This window comes from Mauremys mutica, unplaced genomic scaffold (genome assembly GCF_020497125.1).
Source record: "Mauremys mutica isolate MM-2020 ecotype Southern unplaced genomic scaffold, ASM2049712v1 Super-Scaffold_100033, whole genome shotgun sequence".
NCBI lineage: Eukaryota > Metazoa > Chordata > Testudines > Geoemydidae > Mauremys > Mauremys mutica.
The window spans coordinates 8,093,981-8,109,810 of record NW_025423255.1 but is presented as its reverse complement, the minus strand read 5'-3'; the positions used below and the strand labels follow the sequence as shown (position 1 = coordinate 8,109,810).

The 15,830-nt window shown below is 50.7% G+C and overlaps 2 non-coding genes across 2 annotated transcripts; both read right to left on the bottom strand.

The window, feature by feature from the left end:
* Positions 1 to 1,895: 1,895 nt before the first annotated feature.
* On the bottom strand, positions 1,896 to 1,967 carry TRNAS-CGA. The gene has a single exon. It is a non-coding gene; the product is annotated as a tRNA-Ser (tRNA).
* Positions 1,968 to 9,045: 7,078 nt separating this feature from the next.
* On the bottom strand, positions 9,046 to 9,119 carry TRNAT-AGU. Its single transcript has one exon. It is a non-coding gene; the product is annotated as a tRNA-Thr (tRNA).
* Between the last annotated feature and the right edge of the window lie 6,711 nt (positions 9,120 to 15,830).

Sequence of the window (15,830 nt, the reverse complement as noted above, 5' to 3'; positions counted from 1 at the left end):
GGCTGTGGATGAGGGGTTCATGATGTGGGGGCGCTCAGGGCTGGGGCAGAGGATTAGGGTGTGGGGGGATGAGGGCTCTGGCTGGGGCTGAGGATTAGGGTGCAGGGGGATGAGGGCTATGGCTGGGGCTGAGGCTGAGGATTAGGGTGCAGGGGGATGAGGGGTTCATGATGTGGGGGCGCTCAGGGCTGGGGCAGAGGATTAGGGTGCGGGGGGAATGAGGGCTCTGGCTGGGGCTGAGGATTAGGGTGCGGGGGGATGAGGGCTCTGGCTGGGGCAGAGGATTAGGGTGCAGGGGGATGAGGGGTTCATGATGTGGGGGTGCTCAGGGCTGGGGCTGAGGATTAGGGTGCGGGGGGAATGAGGGCTCTGGCTGGGGCTGAGGGTTTGGGGTTGGAGAGGCTCAGGGTAAGGGCAGCCTGCCTTGCCAGTACTGGCGGAGGGCAGGCACTAGGACCCTGCGGCAGCAGACAGCAAATCTGCTGGGAGCCCTCCGGGCAGCAGGCAGGCGAGAGGCACGCTGCGTTCTGTCAGGCAGGGACGCAACACAACGCGGCGGAGGGGGGGGGAACACGCGGAGGGGGGGTGGCAGGCGCGGGCTGGGACCTGCTCCAGGCAGGGTCGCGGCAGTGGGGGGAGACCTGCGGTGGCCGGGGCCGATCCAGGCAGGATCGGGGGGGGGGGGGGGGCAGGAAGAGACCCAGCTCCAACTATTGCTGGAGCAGGACGCCCAGCCCTGAATATTGCTGGGGCCCGGGCCCCACACAAATATATAACCTGCCGCCCATGTCAGGGATAGAGACTGAGGACGGGCAGCTGAGGGTTCTCACCAGAGAGCCCAAAGGATGGCCCAGGTCACTGGTGGGGATCACTGCCCGAGCACTATTTCAGCCCCACATTTTTGGGTGGACCTCCCACTGGGGGAGCTGCAGAGCCCTCCCCCGCAACACACGCGCACACACACACACACACCCCCTCTTGGTGTTGGGAGGGGAACAGGTAAAAGGACAAAGGAAGCAAAAGACAAAGAGAAAGGAGGGAGGGAGGGATGGAGGAAAAGATGAAACAAAAAGAACAAACCCCAATGTCCCCAGTGATTCTAAGGGACAGAATCTCAGGTGCGCAATAAAATTCTGCCTCCTTAAGCTCGAGTTTTCCATGCCCAGAATTCAACTGTCACCAGCTGGATCAGACTGAACAGGTTTCAAACCTCGAGGAGGCTCTTACCTTCTAAACAGGGACGGCTGTTTTCTAGTAAAATCACTAAGAGGGAAGGAGAAAACTCGAAAGAGGTTCCTCCTGGCGCTCACGTCCGTGAACCCGAATACTCTCTCAGTCCTCAGAGAGAGACCTGGAGAAGGAGACTTGCTGAAGCAAAGCCACAGGGGTCTCTGAGGTTTCCCTGTCCTGCCTCCCTGATGTCAGCATCTCTCTGTGAGGTCACCACCTCTGACCAATAGGCTGAGGTCCTGCAAAAGGCCTTTGTGATGTCACTGCCACACCCCTCCCTCGCTGTGCTAATGTCCTGCCCCTGGCCAGGCACTTTGCAGATTTGAGCTACTCCCTGTGGATCACCCCACTCAAGGAGCGTTCGTTCTAGGCAGCAAGCCGGCTAGACAGGAAAACATCAGACGCTGCTCCCAATGTTACACTCAGTTTTTCAGAAATTAGTTGACTTTATTGCCAGAAAAAGACCATTAGAGCATCTAATCTGACCCCCTGCATATCACAGGCCTCCTGTAGGACACAAGAGCTACTTTTGAGGCAAACACATTCCAGAAAGGCATCTAGTCTTCATTAAATGATATCAGGAGATGGAGAATCCACCACTTTCCTTGGTAGCTTGCTCCTGAACATAATGGAGAATGGAAATGAAATTTTTCTTTTTTTTTTTAAGAGGGCACTTGGGTTTGAACAAAGGACCACTTGATCTCGAATCAAATACTCTACCCCTGAGCTATACCCCCATTACAGCAGGAGTATGGAATCGTGGTCTCCAGGACTTTGAAGGACAGACCCTGCTTCATCTAGCTCCTTTGCCATTCCCAGACTACAGGTGGTTTTAAAAATGGGGTTTGATTAAACTTCTTAAATGTGATAAACACCACAGCTTGCACCCCCACTGATATAGCTTCTCCCCATGACAGAGCTGCCACCTCCTGGGGAAGTGGATTGACTACACCAACAGGAAAACTCTCCCCGCTCAGCATGGAGCAGTGGTTCTCAAGCTATGGGTCAGGACCGCAAAGTGGGTCGTGACCCTGTTTTAATGGGGTCACCAGGGCTGGCATTAGACTTGTTGGGTCCTGGGGCTGGAGCCAAAAGTCTGAAACCCCCCCACCCAGGGCTGAATCCCTCAGGCTTTGGTTTTGCCCTCCCCCCACTGGGGCTCAGTCTTTGGCACTCTGCCCCCCCGAGTGGAGGGGCTTGGTCCCTCTTTCCAGGGCTACGTATTAAGTTATTTTGGCAGAAGGAGGTTGCAGTGAAAGGATGTTTGAGAAACCCTGGCATAGAGCATCTCCATTACTGAGCTGCAGCAGCATAGACTTACTGTTTGTTTGAAATATTGACCTATCCTTAGCCTCTGAATATGTCTAGGCTTGGCTCCCTATGGCACTGTTGTGATCAGACCCTGGAAGTACAGCCGTGGAGACACCACACACCAGCCTTGCCTAGCTGACAAGGATCAAACCTCCACAGAAACACGCTGTGGTTTCTAACCCAGCTCCCTAAGGCCTCAGCCACAACCACTTAACGCAGAGGCCTTTCTACACTCTGGTTCTGTTCTCACTGAAGGGTCATTACAAATTGTTTGCTCAGACCAGCTTCCCCAGCACACTCACTGCTGTGCAGCTCTGTACGTGTGGCCATGGCTGAACCGTAAGAATTCCTGCCCATTTCCCTACTGGCTAGAGCATGATTAGAGTGTGTTTGTGGTTAATGATGTTGCTGTAGATTGTTCATTCCCTGCCTTGGCAATTCAGACAGTCCCTTTTCCCATTGTATTGCCAGCACCTCTGGGAGTCCAATAACAGAGGCAGGTTTTCTCTGGGCATTGAGATTTTTGAGGGCGTTGGTGGCTCCTTTCTTTCCTCACCCTGGAGAAACTCAGCTTTTTATTCCATCCTTGATGACTCATGGAATAACAGCAGCAGCATGAAGAGGAGAGTGAATATCTCACTGCCAGGGGGAAGGTGGACGCATTCCCTCTGTCTGACCATTGCCAGTGCAGGAGAGAAGGTTTCATTGGAATCAAATGCCCTGGCTCAGACAATAGACCCAGGGAGGTTTTGCTGTTCATGGATCTGTGCGAAGGAAATTGTGTGTCTGTGTGAAACTGAGGAGGGATATGAAATGCCCACGTGGTGGTGCCTAAGGCAAAAGGGAACCCTAGAGGATTAGAACAGGATAAGTTCTCAAGCAACATGTTTCTTACTTTGCCCATCTGTTAGGTTTGATTATTATCGATGGAAAGATTTTGCCATTGGGTTGTGTGTTTACATAGAAATTGACATTTACCAACAAATACATAATTCTTCCAAGCCTGCTGGTGGTGAGTTTAGAGGGACACACTCACTCTCCCCGCCCCCCATGCCAGGCCTGTGCTCTCCAGAATGTCAACTTCCCACAGAGCTGGGATCCTTCCCTCATCTCCCCCAGACCACTGCCCCACCCCCACTTCTGGGGTCACTTCCCAACACTGTCCAACTCCCCTGCTGGCAGGATCCCTTCCCATTCCTTTCATCTCCTGCCTCCCGTCTGAGCAAAAGCTCTGCATTGTTCCTACAATGGGAATTGAACCCATGCCGCCTGCGTGAAAACCAGGAAGCCAGATCACAAGACCATATGGGACTTGTATAGTCAATAGCACGTTTACACATTCACACCCAATAATTCAAAGTAGCCATTCAAAAAAACTTCAAAAACAGACTTCAAAGAGAAATTGCAGAGTTGCAATTGATTTGCAAACTTAACACCATTAATTTGAGCTTGAATAAGGACTGGGAGTAGCTGACTCACAACAAAAACAATTTTCCCTCTCTTGGTATTGACACCTCCCCGTCAATTATGGGGAGAGGACCACATCCACCTTGACTGAATTAGCCTTCAACACTGGTTCTCCCCTTGTACGGTAACTCCCGTCACGTCATGTTCCAATCTATATTTATGCCTCTATCTGCAATTTTCACTCCATGCATCTGAAGAAGTGGGCTTTTTACCCATGAACGTTTATGCCCAAATAAATCTGTTAGTCCTTAAGGTGCCACCGGACTCCTCATTGCTTTTAATTCTAAGCTGATCTTAACCCTTTCAGTACCCTTACAAACTCAGATGCTTCTCACCACAGGCTGGCTGGTGGCTTTTCAGCCAGGCTCTCCCCTTTCATCAGCGCTTCAGTTGCTTGGTGTGGGGGTGTCTGTAGATGTAGGTGACAGAGAGAGATAAAGCCTGGCAAATGTCTCTCCTTTTATCATGTCCTTTCTTCCCTCATGGCTTTGCCCCCCCTTCAGAGTCAGGTGAGCATCACTGCGTCTCTCCAAGCAAGTCTGAGCAATTCCCCTGGGGTGTCCTCATGCAGGTGAGTCATTGCATTGTAGCTCCCTTGCTGGACAATGACTGTCGATGGGTTGTTTGACACCCTGTCTGGGTGTTGGTTACTTTCCTTGCTGGTGCCACTGGGGAGCTAATATTTGGCTGACTCCCCCACCTTGCAGCACAGTGACAACCACACTGCACAATTCTCATAACTTCATATGCATGAATGGTCTACATCTATGGGTAGAGAAGTGACTTTCAGCCGATCATATCCTTTCCCTGATACCTTACAAATCATGCTCTATATGTAAGATCACGATGATATGAAAATGAGGATTATGGGGGTTACAACCGCTCCCCCAAAGGTATAGAATGTCACACTGAGATTCTATGTTCATTTGTTCTGTAACAGCATTACAGAGATCCAATGACTGACCAATGGCATTTCCAAGTGCTAAAATAGCAAGCGATGTCGGTCTCTCATTGGCTATCAGCGACTGAAGATGTGGTTTAATGAGCCGGAGCTTCAAGGCGAGGGTGGCTCTGTCCACTGCCTTCCGTTGCGCTGCTGGGCCCCAAGTCCCTGGTGGCCAATATGTGACGCTGGGAGAAGAGAGTGGGGTGGCAAGTGGCGGCAGGACTTTTGCCACCAGGGTCTAGCTGCCCAACTTCCTCCTGGTACTGCTGGCCCCCCGTCGCCTTCAGGTAACCCAGGAACTAAGGCAGGAATAGGGCGAGGAAGCAAGTAAAGCCGAGCAAGGAAGGCAAAAGTGAATCTTGTCTTCATGGGCCGCTCACAATGACGTCCTTTTTCTGTGCCACAGCTGACAAAAACATCCCAGACAGAAAAGCAGGAGGCCAAAAAGAAAGCGAGCAGCTGCTGAAGTAGTTCAGTTGGGAGCGTGCTAGACTAACAGGCTCTTCTGTCCCCCTTGGTGCACGGGTGGGATGTTTTCTGAAAGTGCAGCAGTTCCTTTAACTGCCACGAGTCCCTCATTTCAGGCTATGCAGCAGGAAAAGGCAGCATGGGCTTCTGCACCGAGTTGGCCCCCCTGACCTTTCATCCTTCTCTTGCTCTTTGTCAGCAAGGGGAAGAAAAAGAAGCTCTCCCTCAAGCTGGAGTCACAAGGACGACGTAAGGACGACTTCCTGAGCCCCGGCTCCAGTCTTCTGCTCTGCCAGCTGACCCATTGAAGGGCTGTCACCACTTTCTCCAGGTTTGTCCATCGGTCTGTGCCAGGGTGAGCAACAGCCAAGCAGATGGAGTTTCTGTAGTGTAGTGGTTATCACGTTTGCCTAACACGCAAAAGGTCCCTGGTTCAGAAACATGCTGGCTTCCTTTTCCCAGATTCCCCTTGCTGTTCAGGAAGGCCTCCTCCTTCTCCTATTGGCCTGTCCGTGGGATAACTCCAACCCCGGCATGACAGAGGGTGCTGACAGCAGTGGAGAAAGCACCTTGGCGTCAGGCTGGAGAACCTAGAGGAGTTAGGCGTGTCACCTTTTGAAGCCTTGTGGCTTGGCCTCCTCTGCCCTGGGAGGTTGGCCGGTGGAGGCCGGCTCTTCCTGCTGGCCTCCTCTGCGTGACTTGCCAAAGGAGGAAGTGAGGCAGGAATGGGGGAAAAGAGGAAAGTCGAGCTGAGGAAGGCAGGGCAGAAGCTAAGCGCCTCAGTGCGGCTAAGTGGGGTTAGTAGAGCATCACCATTCGTTCTGCAAAGCCGGGGGAGGTGCGGTTGGCTGCTGGGAGGCAGAATCCTGTGCTTGCCTCTTGGCTTCCCAGGGGTGGCTCCTTGCAGCCCAGGAGAGGAAGGGGGGTTCTGGGGGGAAGGAAAACAAGCAAAGTTGAGTCCAAGTGGAGAATGGCTGCTCCTTTATGGCCAACCTGGGGGCATGACTGATGGTTTTAGAGGTGGAGGCTGGGCTGGCTGTGAGCAACTGCGATCCAGGAAACCCCCGCCTGCCCTTCTGAGGGCCAAACCCATGGAGGTGCGGTTGGCTGCTGGGAGATAGACCCCTGTGGCTGCCTGTTGGCTTCCCAGGGATGGCTCCTTGCAGCCCAGGAGAAGCAGGGTTCTGGGGGGATGGAAAAGCAGCAATGGCGAGGCTGAGTGGGCTCCTTTCTGGCCGACATGGTGGGCTGTGGTGGGTCTGGGAGTTGCCTGTAAGCCGTAAGTGGACTTGGTGCAGTGAAAACCGCTGCTCCATTCTGGCTGACCTGGGGGAGCCATTGATGACATGGGAGTGGGGGCAGGGCACTGGCTGTGAGCAAATGGGATCCAGGAAGCCCCAGCCTGCCCCTCCAGGGGCCGAGTCGTCTTCTTCTCTCCTGCCATGGGGATCCCGGCCTAGAGCCTGCCCAGCATGTGCTGCAGCTCGAGCATTAAGCCTTCCTGTGTGGCCTGTGCTGGAGCTGACCCTGGACCCCTGTGGGGCACTGTTGGGGGAAATCCCGACTGCAAATAATTCTGGCCACAAGATCAACCCATTGGGTCAAATGGGGCAAGCTGGAGGCCTGATGCCTTAGTCCATGGGGCCAGCAGGTCAAGCCATTTTCCTGCATGTGGGGCAGGCAGCCGCTGTGGTTCACCCTTCCTGCTCCCTGCGCTGCTGCACCCTAAAATCCCTGTCGGACGGCAAGATGGGCTGGGAGCCTGGAGAGAGGAGGCAAAGGGGTGACCCGAGCCCCCTTGGCCACTGCCCCTGCCCCAGGCAGCCAACAGAGACCTGATGCCTCCCCAAGTGACACACGGAGATGTGCCAGCAGCGCAAAGGCAGCTCCCTGCCCACTCTGCCCCCTCCCTCCCTGCCACACTGCTCCTGGAAGTGGCCGGCATATCCCTGCAGCCCTGAATGCAAACGCCACAGCTGACCCGTCCCCGTATCCCACTGCCTAGGAGCCACTGCCGGAGGGGAGTGTGTGCCAGTCACTTTGGGAGCTGTGCTGCCCGAGGTAAGCACCTCCACCCCCAACCACCTCCTGCAGCCCTACCCCTGCCCCAGCACAGAGGCTCTCTGTGTCTTGAACAAGCACTTTCAAGGATTGGCCAAGAACTTCTGCTCTGTTTCTGTGAAGGAGGCACAAAAAAGGGAGCCCAACGGACAAGTTTAGTTCGCAAGCACAAACTGGCAGGGACAAGCCTGGATCTCTCAGTTACTCAGAAGGCTCTTCAGCCAGCTCTTCCCAAAGGCCAGTCTCTAGAGGCTTTTGTGACATGATGTACTTCAAAATAGCTCCCTGTAGCTCACATAGTCATCATTCCTATATGGCTGTGATATGTCCTACCAACCATTCCATGTAAGTTATCATATGAAAAGTCATGATCTGCTGAAATCGGTTATTCTGTCCAAATATGTATAGCATGAGGGTGTGTGAAGTTATGCATTTTGCTGTATGGTTGTTACTGAAATAGGCTATAATTTTGCTAGTGACCCCTGCCGAGGAGGGTGTTCAACAGCCATGAATCAGCAGAGGAATTGTAATTAAGGGATTTCCAATTCAGTGACAGATGCCCAAACACAACACTGTGGGGACTGCTCAAGTCTATGAATCAGTTGCACAAGACCACACCAGGAGGATTCCCCAAACTAGTGACTCATCAGAGCCCACCCGGACACTTCTGGGCAAGTGTCTTCTAGACACTTGAACTAAGGATATAAAATAGGAGACTGTGGCATCATGTTTTTGCCTTTCTCCTCCCCCACCTATGCTGGAAGCAGCAGGAATCCTGAGAAAATGAAGCTCATCTGAGGACAGTAATCCAGGTTTTAGGGGGAATTCTATGTATTAAGGAGGGTAACATCCAGTAGGATGAGAAAATTGCTTGACCTAACTACTGCCTAGTGTAATAAGGTGTAAAGTTTAGATTTTGCTGTGGTCATACAGTGCTTAGTGCTCTGCGTTCTGGCCTCAAGAGCCATGGATACAAGTGGAGTTACGATGACCTTTTCCTTGTCTCCACATTTCTTATGTGCCTCCTTCTGACACTTGTCAGAAAAAACAACTGGTTTCTTTTGCAAGCATTTGCATTGCAAGGCAGAGGCAGTCTTCTCTGTTTCCGCAAAAGATTCACCAAAAGGTGGGAAGAGCAGACACATTTGTTAAGGCACTACTGGGAGCTGCATCCCTAACTCCACTTTACCTGGCAGGTGAGTCACCCAGCTTAGCCACGGTGCGACTCTCTGGGACTTTTCTCCCAACTGCTCCATTTTTCATCAATGACAATCAAAAGGAAGGTGACATGACATCTGTGTGTGAACATCTCCAGGGAATCACAAGGATGTGTGGCGCAGACTCTCGTGTTGCAGCAATTGCAGTTGAAGCAACTGCCATGCCAATGCCAGTCATAGTAGCGTTTTCATCAACTCCAGGTTTGTGATTTGATTGTTTCCAATGCTTCTCTCCAAAGAAGCCTTTTCCTTAGCAAGCAATGACTTGGATACCAAGGGAGGCCTCTTCTGTTTCCTAGGAAGACACAGGAAAATGTGAGCAGAGGAGACAAAAGCCATACACCAAGGCACCACTGGGAGTTGAACCCAGGATCTCCTGTTTACTAGACAGGTGCTTTAGCCAGCTAAGCCATGGTGCCTGCCTCAAGAAAATATTTGCAACTGTTTCATTTGCTGGTTCAAGTCAACACCTGCAAATTCTTAAGTACAGACGTTCCCCATTTCCCTCAAGACTTGCAGTCCTTGAGGTGTCTGGCTCTCTGTGCACAGAAAGCCACAGCTGAGTAGACAGAGGGCTTCTAACATGTGCCTCTCCCACCAGTCACTGTGATCATATAATGGTTAGTGATCTGTTTTTCAGTCGCAGCAACCTCGGCTCAGTTCTGAGTCATGGTAACCTTTCCTTCAGCTCCAGAATTCTCATTTGCCACTTTCCATGTGTGGTGGGCTGTCTGCCCCAAACAAGCAGGAGAAAGATTAAGGCAGCCTTGAAGAGGCTGTGCAGAACCCAGCCTATCAAGAAAGGGCTTATTGGGAGAGCCAATCAGGAGAAGGCTTGCTGGAGCAGCCCATATATAAAGAGCTGCTCAGCACAGCAAGAGTTAGTCACTCCTTGGAGTTTGAGGAGGGAGGATTGGCTGCCATGAAGGAAGGGAGGAAGGAGCAGGGAGGGCACCATGATCAGAGTAGTGCTGGGGTAACGGGTGCATGAGTGACCTCCTGGCTGACTACTGCCAGACTAATGCCCTGATACAAAGGTGGAGGAAGGTTCTAGGTCTGTTGGGAAATGGTCCAGGGAAACAGATGGCAGGGTTGGAGGTTCACACCTTTTGCCTCAGTAGCCACTGACACAGGTGGCTACACCCTGGACTGCAGCCGGCCACTGAGGCAAGTGTCTGGGTAGAGGACATCCCCCACCCACCCAGCAGCTTGGAGAGAACTGAGTGGGGCACAGCCAGAGGGCTGTGTCCATAAGAGGACACTGAAGTCCTGAGAGCAACATGGGTCCTAATGATAGAACAGATGGTGGCCAGACGCTACTAGATGAAGGCGCACCGGTGAACCAGAGCTAATTGCTAGGATGGTCAGCAGGAGGTGCTGCAGTGAGGCATGCCCCATGGCACCAAGACTCAGCCGCAAGGAAGGCTCTCTCTGTCTTGAACAAGCACTTAGAAGGATTCTGCTGACAGGTTTTTTTCTGAAAAGAGATACAAAAAAAGGAGCCAACAGACACACTAGCTTTGGCAAGGAAGAACTGGCAGGCCAAGCCAGGCTCTCCTGGTTAGTAGGAAGGTTCTTCAGCCAGCTCGTCTCAAAGATCACTATCCAGAGACCTTTAAACAGCCACTGCAGATGTTCACCAACAAAGAGATGCCAAAATGGAGTTCTCCACTGCCTGCAGCCATCACGCTACCAGGAGTTCTGTGCACAGAGAGGCCCCTGCTGGTGGGAAAAGGCTTTGGTAGAGACTCTTCTGACACCACCCGTTCTCATATAGTGGTTAGCGCTCTGTGTTGTGCTTCAGCATCCACAGATGCCAGTTCAATTGAGGGACATTTTTCCTGTCTCCACATTTGTCTAATGGCTCCTTTTAACACTTGTCACCAAAAAGACCTGTCTCTTTTGCAAGCGATGTACAGCTAGGCAAAGGCAGTCTTCTCCATTTCCTCAAAAATTACCAAGCTGTGGGGAGAGGAGACGCATTCAGCCAAGCTGGATGCTGAATCTCCTCTTTCTTCAGCAGGTGTCTGTGAAGGACATAAATCTACACCGTGTAGAGGTCAAGAATAGGACTTTATTACACACAGTGCTGGTGGAGTGGGCTTATTAGGCTCAGAGACACTGTTAATTAATTAATTACAATAGAATATATAGATTTTCCACGGGCGGGGGAAAGTGACAGGCTAGGCAGTTCCACACCCGGGACGGGTTTTGCAAGACAGGATAAGCACATTAGCCAATGATTAACAGATTAGATAATGTCTCCACCCATGGTCTCAAGTTAGCAAGTTAACATTTCATTAATACTCTGATAAAATGTTATTAGTATAAAATATATATGTTGAATTCTGATTTGGGATCCATAGGAATGGAGCAACTCCTTTGATTGTCCAACAGGTACATTCCTAGGGGTTAAAGCAAAGAAAGAGTGACAGTATATGGCAATAAAGATTGTTTTCTGTGTGTCTTAAGGCAGGCATTGGTCCCTTGGAAGGGAGGTGGAAGGATGCCATATCTTATACTGACGTGCCAATTTTCATAAACTCAAGGTTGGATCTGTGGGAAGAATGTCTCCCTAGAGAAGAAACAAACACAATAGGGATTCTTTGTTCAGTCTGCAATTCTGAATAAGACACAATCATTTAGTTCTAAGCTCCAACACCTGGCAATTTGCTGACCAGGCCTATCTCAGCAAGCAAGGCTTTCTGTTTACCCAGCTTTCTCTTAGCTGGTCACTATTTGCTAGGCCTCTGGTCCCTTGACCATACTCTGGACTTTGGGTCTGGAAAAGAACTGGCACAATCCATAGATCAGGTTGTTATACAAAACAAACATGGATTTGAACCCTTCACATACAGCAATGGCAAAGTTCTTGGTTCAGGCTTGTAACAGTGATGGAATAAACTGCAGGTTCAAATCAAGTCTCTGGAGTACATCCTCCTCTGGGATGGGTCATTCAGTCCTTTGTACAGAGCTTCAGTTTGTAGCAAAGTCCCTCCAGAGGTATGAAGCAGGATTGAAGACAAGATGGAGACGAGGCATCAGCCTTTTGTAGTCTCTTGCCATGTGGTCTTTGCTTTCTATGTCCCAAGGACACTCTGTCCAGCACGTGGCATAGAAAAACCTTAGAGTTCTCTCCATAGGCAGGTCCCTGCAGACCTTGCTGAGTCACAAGGCGTATCTGCCTTCTCTCAATGGGGCGATTGTACAGCTGATGGTCCTTAATGGGCCATCAAGCAGGCTAGGCAGAACAGACACCAGCTTGTCTGGGGTGTTCCCCGGAAGCAGAGCACAAGATTGAAATACAGGCAGCATAGAGCCAATATTCATAACGTGAACTAAAAAAATGATAGACATCTAGAGATAGCATCATTATAATCAGCCAATCAGAACCTCTCCATAGACCCCCTTACACAACAACCTTTCTACAATATTGGCTGCAAATATAGAACAGCAGTCGCAATGGTGATCTATACAGTTACAGATTATGACAATAACATCACAGGAGGTGACACGGCATCAGTGAGACTGATACTGGAATAGCCTCCAGTTTTGGTGTCCTCGTTTGAAAAAGATGTTGTGAAATTGGAGCTGGGGCAGCAAAGAGCCACCAAAGGTTCTGAGGGCTGGAGAAAAATGCCTTCTAGGGAGCTATTGAAAGAGCTCAACCTGTTTAGCTGATCAAAAGAAGATTGAAAGGTGACTTCATTGAAGTCTTGAAGTGCCTTAATGGAGAGAAAAGATTGGATATTTAAGGGCTCTTTAATCTAGCAGAGAAAGGCATAAGAAGACCCAATGGCTGGAAGGTGCAAAGAGACAAATTCATATTACAATTAAGGCACAAAAATTCAAGAGTGAGGATGATTCACCACAGGAACAAGCTACCAAGGAAAGTGGTGGATTCTCCATCTCCTCATGTCATTTCATGAGGACTAGATGCCTTTCTGGAATGTGTTTGCCCCAAAAGTAGCTCTTGTGTCATACAGGAGGCCTGTGATATGCAGGGGGTCAGATTAGATGCTCTAATGGTCTCTTCTGGTCATAAAGTCAACTCATTTCTGAAAAACTGAGTGTAGCATTGGGAGCAGCGTCTGATGTTTCCCTGTCTAGCCGGCTTGCTGCCTAGAATGAACGCTCCTTGAGTGGGGTGATCCACAGGGACTAGTTGAAACCTGCAAAGTGCCTGGCCAGGGGCAGGACATTGGCACAGCAAGGGCGGGGTGTGGCAGTGACATCACAAAGGCCTTTTGCAGGACCTCAGACTATTGGTCAAAGGTATGGGGGGGAGGTGGTGACCTCACAGAGAGATGCTGACATCAGCGAGGCAGAACAGGGGCGAGGGACCAGGGAAACCTCAGAGACCCCTGTGGCTTTGCTGCAGCAAGTCTCCTTCTCCAGGTCTCTCTTTGAGGACTGAGAGAGTATTCGGGTTCACGGACGTGAGCGCCAGGAGGAACCTCTTTCGAGTTTCCTCCTTCCCTTTTAGTGATTTTACTAGAAAACAGCTGTCCCTGTTTAGAAGGTAAGAGCCTCCTCGAGGGAAGGGGTGTCATGGGGTGTCACAGTTCGGATGCTGGTGGCCCCCCCATGTATGGAAGTTCCCACCCCCTGCTCTGTGTTCGCAGGGCCGGAGAGCAGCATTCCACGGCAGTGATTTGCTCCTGGCTGCCGGAGCAGAGCAGCAGGCTCAGCTGTCAGAACTTCCTAGAGCTATGAAAAGGGAGAGGCCAAGCCTCTTTAGCAGGAATGCAGGGCAGGCGAGTTCATGGTGGGTATTGTGGGATACTGGTGGAGGCCAGTTATGGTGATTTAATGACCAGCAGCATTTTCACTGGCACTCTGTCACTGTAAGTTTGCTGCAAAAAGCTCTAGGCCTCTCATCGAAGTGGTTTTATTTTGTCACGAAAACAGGGCAGTTTTGTCGCCAGACGTGGCATTGCAGTGTGTACACCAGCCACACCAAGCTGCCGACCGAGGGAGCGTTGTGTGTTCTTCGCACACCTGAGCAATATATTTCTGCTGAAACAACTTTGTAGTGCAGACCTGGCCAAAGATTCACTCACACACACAGCTTGCAAGGAAAACGTCACCTCCTCCTCTGCTTTGCAGAATCCGAACACAAGGAAAGCTTGTCAGGTCCTGGTGGAGATGGCAGGGAGTCAGGTGTGGGCAGACACTATGTCTTACACCCAGGCAGGCACCATGGCTGAGCCGGCTAAAGCACCTGCCTTATAAACAGGTGATCCTGGGTTCAACTCCCACGGGTGGTTTTGGGGGCACCTGGTATTGGCTACTGTCAGAGGACAAGATTCAGAACTAGATGGGCCTTTGGTCTAGCCTAGTGTGGTTTTTCTCATGGTTTAAATTACACTCACGGGCACTGATAATAGAGTTACTGAAAGTTTGGGAGTTAGGTGCTGATAGATCAGTGGTCCAAGCCCCTTGTAGACACCCCACTCCCTCTGGGACAGGGGCAGGTCTGAGCTCTCATCAAACGCTCATTGTGGCTGCCAGAACCTGTGGCTACGTCTTCACTACCCGCCGTATTGGCGGGTAGCGATCGATTTTTCAGGGATCGATATATCGCGTCTCATCTAGACGCGATATATCGATCCCCGAACGCGCTCCTATCGATTCCGGAACTCCACCACTGCGAACGGCGGTGGCGGAGTCGACATGGAGAGCCCTGGACATCGATCCCGCGCCGTGAGGATGGGTAAGTGATCGATATAAGATACTTCGACTTCAGCTACGTTATTCACGTAGCAGAAGTTGCGTATCTTATATCGATTTTCCCCCTTAGTGTAGACCAGCCCTGTGAGTGGCTCATTTCCTTTGCACCCTGGGTTGAGTCCTGCTTTGTGCACCGTGTCTGAGAATGGAAATCCTAAACCACCCTTTGAAATGACGAATGCAGCAGGACGTGTCATTGTCCCTGCCCCAAAGCAGACAGATCAATGGAGAAATGCCGTCGAGTCCAAGGTAATACTTCACTGCGGTTTTACCATTTCCACTTGCTAAATTCCCTCCTATCTGCCCAGCCCAGGTGTCCTCTGCCTCAGCTGCTGCTCCCGGCCTGCTCTAGAGTCAAATATGCAGGGCCCCCAGGGGAACAGAGGCTGGGACAGGGCAGCAGCCTGGGTTGGGCTGGACAGATGCTGGGAGTTCTCGTTCCCTGAGAACTGGCCTGGCTCCCTTCTCAACAGCAAACAACTCAATTCCACACCCCCTCCACAGAAAAATCAGCCTGGAGCCAAGGGCAGCAGGGGACGATTCCCTCTAGTTCCCACCGAGGCAGGAGAGAACCCAGGGCCTTTCTAGCAGAGCTTATGGAACCAACGTGGGGAAACCAGCCTTTAATAACAGGCAGTTCACGTTTAAGCTTAGTGTTTTTAACAATTTTTACAACCTTAAATAACCCTTCAATTGCAGTGTCACTATCCATAACATTGCTTCAGCCTTATAGGTTCCCAAGTGCAAAACTCAACATCTCTTCAAACACAAGAGAGTGCAGATCAGTCAGTGTTCAGAGTCATCCCACATAAAAGAATCATGTTGTGGTACATATTGGCCTCATCATGTGGCCGTTCCCTTTCCCTCCGCTCTGTTAAAAGGTTTGGTATTTTGCACAGAAACTTTCTTCCCTCAGGAGAGACCTGGGAACCAAGGCTGCCAGATAAACACCTTTAAGAGGAGGCGTAACCTGTCAAAAAAGGATCTCCCTCCTTCAGTTCAGTGACAGCCTGAAATGTTACTTATCCCGGCAGAGCCGGAGGATTGAAAGCAGCTACATCAAATCCCTGGTATCTGAAGAGTTGTTTAGTTTTACCCTTGGTAAACTAGAAGTCTAAAGGGAAGGAAGGTGGTGCCATATATGAAGAGTGAAACACAAAACAATCATAGTTATGCCCATAGTGACTGCAAAATATTTCTATATTCTTCTCATTAGCATCAGTGTATTATTTTCTCTGGCGTCTATACATTGATTATACCTTGACCAAGAAATTTGAATCTTGATAAAATAATCGATTACCCCTGGTTAAGGCAATGGACTCGATACCCACTCGGGTGTCCCTACACAGGTTCAGGTACTAATAACAGTGGCTGCCTTTTAGCAAGAGTTCCTGCCC